This window comes from Conger conger, chromosome 17 (genome assembly GCF_963514075.1).
Source record: "Conger conger chromosome 17, fConCon1.1, whole genome shotgun sequence".
Taxonomy (NCBI): domain Eukaryota; kingdom Metazoa; phylum Chordata; class Actinopteri; order Anguilliformes; family Congridae; genus Conger; species Conger conger.
Window position 1 is genome coordinate 12,908,508 of NC_083776.1, and position 9,091 is coordinate 12,917,598.

At 43.6% G+C, this 9,091-nt stretch overlaps 1 long non-coding RNA gene across 2 annotated transcripts in view; it reads left to right on the forward strand.

Annotated features, from left to right (window-relative positions):
- LOC133116408 (uncharacterized) overlaps positions 1-3,150 on the forward strand; it is a 64,209-nt gene extending 61,059 nt beyond the window's left edge. For both annotated transcript variants that reach the window (XR_009705863.1, XR_009705862.1), the window contains one exon: positions 2,719-3,150. This is a non-coding gene — a long non-coding RNA (uncharacterized LOC133116408). The remainder of the gene's footprint in view (positions 1-2,718) is intronic.
- The last annotated feature ends 5,941 nt before the right edge of the window (positions 3,151-9,091 follow it).

Genomic DNA, 9,091 nt, shown 5'->3' on the forward strand with positions numbered 1-9,091 from the left:
ACCTAAGCATACTCAGTATCCCGATTTCATATTTTTCTTGTTTGTATGAGGTATATATGATCTTGACAAGTGATTAGGAAAAGATGTCACTATATCCTGCTTGCCTTGCATTGGGTGCTGTGATATTTTCACTCTCGGCACTTCCTAGGCATCACCACTCCACTGAGATAAATATCCTTCCTGTGCACCAAATACGTACTCAGGGTGAAAATGTTGTCTCTCATTTTTGTTTGTTTGTTTTTTCTTTGCTTCATTTTGTTTTAGTTCTCTTCTGTTTTCACTAACAGAAAATCCACCTGCGTTGTCTCATATGTATAATCCTGTTACTTGTGTAATTAAATGTTAATCAAGGAGAGATTTGCGGTTCAGAAAAGTTCATTTGTAACAATGCTGAAATAATATGTCACCACTGAAAACGTTTCTCAGCGAATATAAGGCCTCTTTTCTCTGCACAATGCAATGATAACGTGTTTATAACATCAGAATTTCAGTTATACAAAACCCGAAAGCCAGTAACGGTGTTCATCGGAGAACAACTAGAGGTGACGTTATTGTTAATTGATTTATCACGGTTCTTTTCCAATTGAACCGCCGTTTTCCAGTGAATGAAATATTAGCGACTCGATAATGATAGCAGCTAATGAATTAGTTGCCTATTCATTTCGCCCACATATTAATGCATTGTTTGAGGAAACGTGAATATCATTTCAAATGGCACAAATGAGGTAGTGCTGTAAAACTATTAGCACGGATCGTGGCACTGCCAGCATAGATATTCTTTAAATCAAGCACAGATGCGCAACTTTCCCAAGATGTAACCTTTTTAATGGACTTTCCACGTTGGTTCAGGCGATGTAAACTGATTCCATCGCTAATGGATTGGTCCCCAAAGTGGCAAATTGGCTGGCCTTGCTCATCTGAAATGGTCTCTCCTGGGATCAGCTATCGTACAACAGAGGAGATAAAATGGGTTTCTGTTCTCTGACCCTTTGGTGACCCGTCAGTTTACACAGGAGTCGGCTGGAAAACAAATGTTTCCACTCCATATGACTCCAAATAGAACAGGTGCACAGCATACATCCCTGCCTGACACCAGTTTAGTCCGAAAGGCTGGTCACCCGTGGTGGTCACACGTCCCGGCATGCGTTCATGGAACTGTAGCAGAATGTGGACAAACCTCTGCAGGCAGCCGAACTTGAGTAGGACATCCCTGAGAAGTTTTCTGTTGACTGTGTCAACGGCACTGGGTCAATGAATGCCATTCTCTTGACTTCACTACAATGTCCACGATGCTTCTGCCTTGCCTGAAGTGATTCCGATAGCAGGTTTTCACTGAGGCTCTGTATTTGTCTTTGCAGCATCTCCGTCGCTGAGGCTTTTTCAGGAACCAACAGGAGAGATATCACTGTGCTGTTGCTGCAGTTGCTGCAGCCTTTCTTGACATTTTCGTGTGTTGATTGTTGATTATTAATGCAAGGTGCTTCAGAGATGCACGATGGGCTCTGTGCATGGTGTCTAGTAGACTGGAGATGGTCTGATTTATTTTTTGTCTGCTAGTGACTATAGCCTGGGAACATAAATGCTGCCTCATAGAGTGTTGAGCTGAAACAGGCTCATTTGGATTGAGTAGAGCTCTCTGAGTCCAGAAGGAGTTCGCTGTCCTGCAGCTTCTCTGCAATGGAGCGATGAAAGTTGGGGTTGAGGTACTTGACTGGAATCTGGAAGGTTGGTGGTTCACACCCCAGTGTAGCCACAATAAGATGACTGCAGCTGTTGGGCCCTTTAGGAAGGCCCTTAACCCCACATTGCTCCAGGAGGGATTGGTCCCTGCCTAGTCGAATCAACTGTGACTCACTTTCGGTAAAATCTTCAAATCTTCAGTTACGTGTGTTCATCATGAGACCTTATGCTGATGACTTTCAGTCATGGATACACCGCGGCCAGAAGTGGAGACCTATACAGGGGCACTCAGGGGCAGGCTGTCGGTGGTTCAAGCCCCAGCGTAGCCACGAAAACACCCGCACAGCTGTTGGGCCCTTGAACAAAGCCCTTAACCCCGCATTGCTCCAGGATTGTCCATGATGGCAGTCCCTCATCACAGCTACAGGAGGCTGCCATGATTCCAGATTATCAGAGGACCATGAAATATGCCAGGACATTGCCAGGACATTGCGTTTCCCTAGCCTTACCGCATTTACTCACAAGGCAATGGTGCGTTCCAGGGCATGTCTATGGAAGTGGACCTCTGGAGACCACCCCAAACTGATGTCACTTGTCGATATTCCTGGGGTCGTGAAACACTCACTAACCATGTGTGAACACACACACTTTCACACGCACTCATAAACACACACACACACATATGCACACACACAACAGTATAAATTGGCTGTATCTGTATATATTATTTTTATTTCACTTGTCCAAGAATTATGGGATATGCCTTGGCGGGGCTGCCTGTAATCTGCTATTAGCAGGTGGGTCAAACCATACATTTTTGTCCTCTTTCCATTTGCCTTTTCTCCCTTTTTATCCCTTGCCTGCCTTTTCAGGGGAGCTGACGACAACATAAAGGCATCGAATTAACGTCAATTATGACGCCCGGCTGTGTAATTCAGCGTGTTATTTTCCACGAGGGAGCGGGACGAGTGCGGGAGTCGGAGCGCCAGGTACCCCAGGGGACGGCTGATTAACACGTGATAATCCCCTCCCCCGCAGGTTAAAGCGGAGCACGCCCCCGGGGCCCAGGCTGTCCGCTGATACCCATGTGGCGCTGATTAGCTCCGCGAAAAACTGCCGGTCCCAGCTGCCACCTGTGTGCCATGCGTCGCCTGGGACGACCACGCACTCGGACCACCGGTGATCACCGCTGCGGAACGACCCCGCGCCTCCCGCGCGGAAGTGCGCCTCCGAGCCAACTCTCCCAGCCCGTGACCCAGTTTATTAGCAAGTACATGTTCTCTGATGCCACCCCTTTATAAAATGTTGCCGTCTGTGTTCCGATGCAGAATTACAATGCGTGTAACATATGTCAAAACAGCCGCGCATGCATGAGTAGTAATGTGTGTATAACTATAGCGGTGTTTAATTTGACTGGTGTCGACGCCCATGGGCGATGCGTAATATAAATAAAACTTTTACTGTTTCATAGATGCATCTCACACTGGGTAGGGGTGGGTGGAGTGCCTGGGGGGCATACACAGTGCCCCAGTAATGAAAAATGACCTCACACATTTTTACTCACTCGGGGGTTCTACGGGGGTCGGGGGGTTGAAGTGGGCATGGTGCAGTGCTCAGAGAAAGTTCTCTGCCCCTCATTACTGATCATTCAATGTGTTCTCAACACAAATCACTCCAGCAATGTGAAAGGGGTTAATATGGTTCATGGTACTCAACAACCATCAGGTTAGAGTAATATCTTGAAGCAATTAGTTTATGAGTTGTTTTCCCCCCATTTAAATAGAAACGTTTTCATAATTGAAATCACTGAAAAGGAAGCAATGTTGTATAAGTTTGTAAATTCAGAAATCAAGGATCAGAGGAAAGCAACATTTCTGTGAGATTAAATGGAGGTATCGGTCTCCATGGATACGGACCAATCCAGAAAGGAGGTAACTGGTCATGGTGCATGTCACCTGCCTGACTCCTGATTGTGCCAGAAGAGCAGTGACCCATTTCTCCATACATAATAAAGATTGCCTGTAGAAGCAGTTGTCAAGCAAATGTAGAATTCAGTCTTCTTGCCCTGAAAGTCACACAAACATACACACGCAGGTATACACATATGTGAGCACACACACACACACACAGACGCACGTCCAGTTGTGATGTGAGTGTACATTTATGTTGGTGAGTGTGTGTGTTTGTGTGGTTTGTCTCTGTGTGTATGCGTGCATTTGTATGTGCGTGTCTGTGTGTGTGTGCATGTGTGTGTCTGCGTATGTGTGTCTGCGTGCGCATGTGTGTGTGTGTGTGTGTGTGCATGTGTGTGTGTGTGTATGTGTGTGTGTGTGAATGTGTGTGTGCATATGTGTGTGTGCGCGTGTGTATATGCGTGTCTGCGTGCGCATGTGTGTGTGTGTGTGTGTGTGTGTGAATGTGTGTGTATGCATGTGTGTGTGTGTGTGTATGTGTTTGTGTGTGTGCATGTGTGTGTCTGCATATGTGTGTCTGCGTACACGTGTGTGTGTGCGCGTGTGTGTGTGTGTGTGCATATGTGTGTATGCCTATATGTGTGTATGCGTGTCTGCGTGTGTGTGTGTGTGTGTGTGTGTGTGTGAATGTGTGTGTGTGTATGTGTGTGTGCGCATTTGTGTGTGTGTGTGTGTGTGTGTGTGAATGGGAAGCTGCAGGATTTACTTAAGTAGGGAGGCGTGCTCGTCAGCGATACTCCAGCTGGAGATTTCCTCAGACACCCACCTCCACTCACAGCCTGCCATGATCCACTTTCATAGTGATTATTACACTGGCCGCAGCAAGGAAATCTCTGTCGTGACAAATGAGCTATGGATCTGGGATTAAGACATGGTGAACATTAAAGTCAGCAAGTGTGTGCGTTTGTTGTTTGTCTGTGTGTGTGTGTGTGTGTGTGTGTGTGTTTGTGTTTGTGTGTGTGTGTCCTGTTTGTGTACTTTCGCATTGCCTCTTAATCAGGCTCAGTGCTTAGCACTAGGTCCTCTGCTTATGCTTCTTTTTTTTTTTTTTTTCACTCCCACACTTTGTTGGTTATTTATTGTTTTGTGGTTTTGAAGGATCAACTGTGCTGCTTGTCAGGAGAGATTCGTGTGTTAGGCCTGCAAAAAATAGCACACTATCTGTCAGAGTGAAAAACAAACTGATAAGGGCAGCCGGAGAATCACATTCGAAAAGCAACCGCCTATGCATAAACAGTTGGGGAAAAAAAACGTTCATTAACAATGACTTTCACCAGATATTTGTAAAACACCCTGCAGAAATTTGATATGAGTATAATGTTGAGGTATACTGTTTGCAAGTGCAAGGATTGTAGTTTAAGCTGTTTTTGCTAATTCAATATATTCACACTGGACACAGTTCTGGCAAAACCTTCCATCTGCAATTCAATGATTAGCTCTAGTGTTATCAAACCTGCATTTATCAACATATTTATAATGGGGCTGAATTCAAAATATAGTACATCACACTGTAAAGTGAAATGAGTACCGGTCATAAAGGCTGAAATATATGTCAGTGATAAATTAGGATTTTGGTAGGAAAGGCCACAGGCTCACTTCTTCACTGCAAAGAGACTTTTTCATGTTGGCGTATCAATGTAAATCTCTCAGAAATAGGATACTGTAGATTTGATGATGTGTCTCTAAGTGTGCGTGTGTATGTGTGTGTGTGTGTGTGTGTGTGTGTGTCTGTGCACCTGTATGCGTTTTTGCATGCATGTTCATGTGTCTGTGTGTGGTCTATGTCTGTGTATTGGAGTGAGAATATCTTCTGGGTGTTTACTCTGAGGATGTCCTTTGAAGGACGAGTGCCACAATATGACTTTATTTCCCTTTCATTTCTTCAGTGAACAGGAGGACATTATGCCATTATACTCCCAAGCCAATAGAGATGCTTTTATGCCGTATGGATTTTATATGTGATTTTATCACTTGTAAAACAACAATAGCTGTAACATAACGTTTGATCAAAGGATCTACATCACCCATCCTGCTCCCATGTTGTGACAGGAAGTGGAAGTGAAACCGAGGAAGTGGAAAGAGTTTGTATTGCATCTACTCCTCTTGGGTTCACATTCAACTCTGATGGAACCTGTTGGATGTTAACTGTGCTAGTTTTAGCTTGGTTTCTGTGATACCTGGACTTAAACTCATGGCCTTTAACTATGCTAACTAATACTCACTTTCTATGATACACTTAACTTGTGTCCTTCCACTATGCTAGCTAATACTCACTTTCTACAATGCATGAACTTCTATGGTATTAGTTCTTGCTAGCAGAGACGGGCAAAGCAATGCCATTGAAGTCCATGGACCATAGACAGTTAATAATAGTTATCATAGTGGAAGGTCACAAGTATGACAGAAGAGCTTGAACATGCTGAAACACTGTTGTATTCATGAAATGAATGACATCAAAGCGCAACATGCTTCACATCCTGTAGCCTTTTTTCCTCCATAGATAATTGGGTAAGACAAGTCTCCAAACCGGCGGCACGGATGGTGCAGTGGGTAGCACTGCCGCCTCACAGCAAGGAGGTCCTGGGTTCGAATCCCTGTCGGCCGGGGCCTCTCTGTCTGGAGTTTGCATGTTCTCCCCGTGTCTGCATGGGTTTCCTCTGGGTACTCCGGTTTCCTCCCACAGTCCAAAGACATGCACGTTAGGCTGATTGGAGAGTGTAAAATTGCCCGTAGGTATGAGTGTGTGAGTGAATGGTGTGTGTGCCCTGCAATAGACTGGCGACCTGTCCAGGGTGTATTCCTGCCTTTCGCCCAATGTATGCTGGGATAGGCTCCAGCCCCCCTGCGACCCTGATCAGGATAAGCGGGTTCAGATAATGGATGGATGGATGGAAGTCTCCAAACCTATGTGAACAACCTGCCCACCTTACTGTGGGGGAAAAACATTTCTGAGTGAAGTGAACAACAAACTTTTTGCTTTTAAAATAAATATATTTCTACTCCAATGAAGAAACGCATTAACTTTGAATTGATGGGGTGCACTTAAATTGAAGCAGATATCTAGATGGTGAATTAAATTGATTTTCTTATTTTTGCGCTTGTTGTTTAGCATTACCTCAGCCCAATTCTCTAAAGCAGATCTATATTCCTTTTATTCCTGTTGACATTTCTAGGAGAAATAAAAGTTAGAAATCTTCAAACTTTTCATTTTCAAACTGGAAAAAAATATGCCCCTGCAATGATGTGCGTTAGTGTGGCATTAACAAAGGTGAAAATAATTAAGATAAAAGGTCTTCTTAAAATTTCACATAATTCAGGTAAAACGTCCAGATAATCGATAATGCTACAACCAGGGCAGATATGAATTATTTCAAGAGAGGTGGCCTATGTCTTTTGTAAACACATACAGAAGTATTTCATTGTTAGTCTTGAAATACGAAATCGGGTGGTTAGGGAGCAGCAGTTGACAGTACTTGACAGTAAAAGAATGAAATTGAAATGATTAAAAAGTGTCTGTTGAATAAACACGTGGGTAAATGAAAAGAATATATGATATCTGAGCAGAGGTGCATCACGTAATGTTTTCCCCCTTTCTGTTATCTCGCCCACTGTCAGGCAGCAAGTATGTCTGTGTGTCATTGCTGTATTAAACTGAGGAAGTCCCTATTCTGCCAGGTGCTTTTTATGAATATTTTTTGTATTTGTGAGTAGTGCCTGGGAATGTGAGCAAGTTGAGCTTTGGTGGTAGACCCCAAAGTGCGATTTTTGAAAGGGCTTCAAAATGGCTCCATCCGTCCCGGCATCTGAGCCTGGTATTTCTTTTCAGAGCTGTAGCACAGGGAGCCGGTGGTATTCTTTGTCTCTTTTGGCTAACAAATATAAAGTGCGCAGTGAACCCCAGAAACAATTCTGAGCTGGGCCTTGTCTGCCTTGACCCTGTATACGCTCAACACGCATGGAACAAACAGCTTTCCATATTTTTGGGTTGTTCTGGAAGGTATGGAAATGCAGACCAACCTACATATGGCTATATTTCCCCTGGACTACTGTCATAGAAGTTTGATGAGTGGCGGTTCATAGCTTATTGATGTTTCTCATTGAAGAGCGTTCTTTTTGATGAACTAACTGTGGCCTGCTAATATCTGCGTAGTTGAAAAGTCTGTGAGGCTGCATACCACGGATCAGAATGGAGGTCTTTTCATAGATACTGTATTCTACACCTAGCAGATACTCAGCTCTGAATTTCAAAAACATGCATTCCATGTTTTTTGTGTGTTTTATGAATATGTGTGGGAGGTGGGGTGGTTGCGAGACCACATGAAACACCACGGCAGTGAACATTCTGCTTTAAGAATCTGGCACAAAGACAAGAAATGCGGGAATTGATTGTCTGGATCTATAAAACACGTGGCCTTGCCATGAATGTCAAAAAAAGATTACTGACTGCAACACACAACCCTTCAGTACGGATCAGCTTCAGTCATCTCAGATCGAGGGGATCTCACCATTACAGATACAAATGCCCAGGTACACAAGTTGTACTGTTCACAATTGACAAGCTGAATATGATTCAGTCAAGTCTGGTCTTTTACTCTACTTCTGTGCCTCAAATACACATTTATGCAACCTCACACACACACACACACACACACACACACACACAGACACCCCCACAGGGACGTGCTCTACCCACGCCTCAAGCACACACTCACAAATACCCTCGTACACGTAGTGTGCAAACATTCAAAAAGCCTTTTAAAGTTAATATCTACATGAAAGGAAGCGAACATGACCTCTAAATGGTACAATGGTAAACGCATTTCTTCAAATTATAAAGCAAGATTTTCTTTTTCTCCAAACATACCTTCTTTGGCGGTGGACATGGGAAGGTGTTCTTCTCTACAAAAACTTCACCCTGTTTTCTCCAAACATACCTTCTTCCAAAGTTACATTTAAGTTTTGTCAGTCCAAACACATTGTTCCAAAAGGCTTCAGGCTTCTCAATGTTTTTACTTACTTCAGATGCTTAATTAAATTTTTTGTTCTTTCTGGCAACTCTTGTTGTTTAAAGTACATTGTATTGTCCTGTGAACCGCAATACCTGTGTTTGCTACCTGTGTTAGCTCTTTTGCAGTGATGCATGTATTTAAAATGTATATATAATTATAAAAAATAAAAAGCAATCTTGCTTTAAAATTTGCAGAAAGGTATCACGTTTAAGTCTGTACCAGTTAGAAATTCAAGTTTGCTTTCAATCACATAAAGATTAATTGTAACAGACATTTAAACCAGGGGTGCCCAAATTTTTGCACCCCACTGTACATGCACATCTCAAACACAGAAGCCCCCCTCGCCCCAATACACGCGCACACACACACACACACACACACACACACACACACACACAGACACACTCTACCCCAACTCCAAAGGAGACA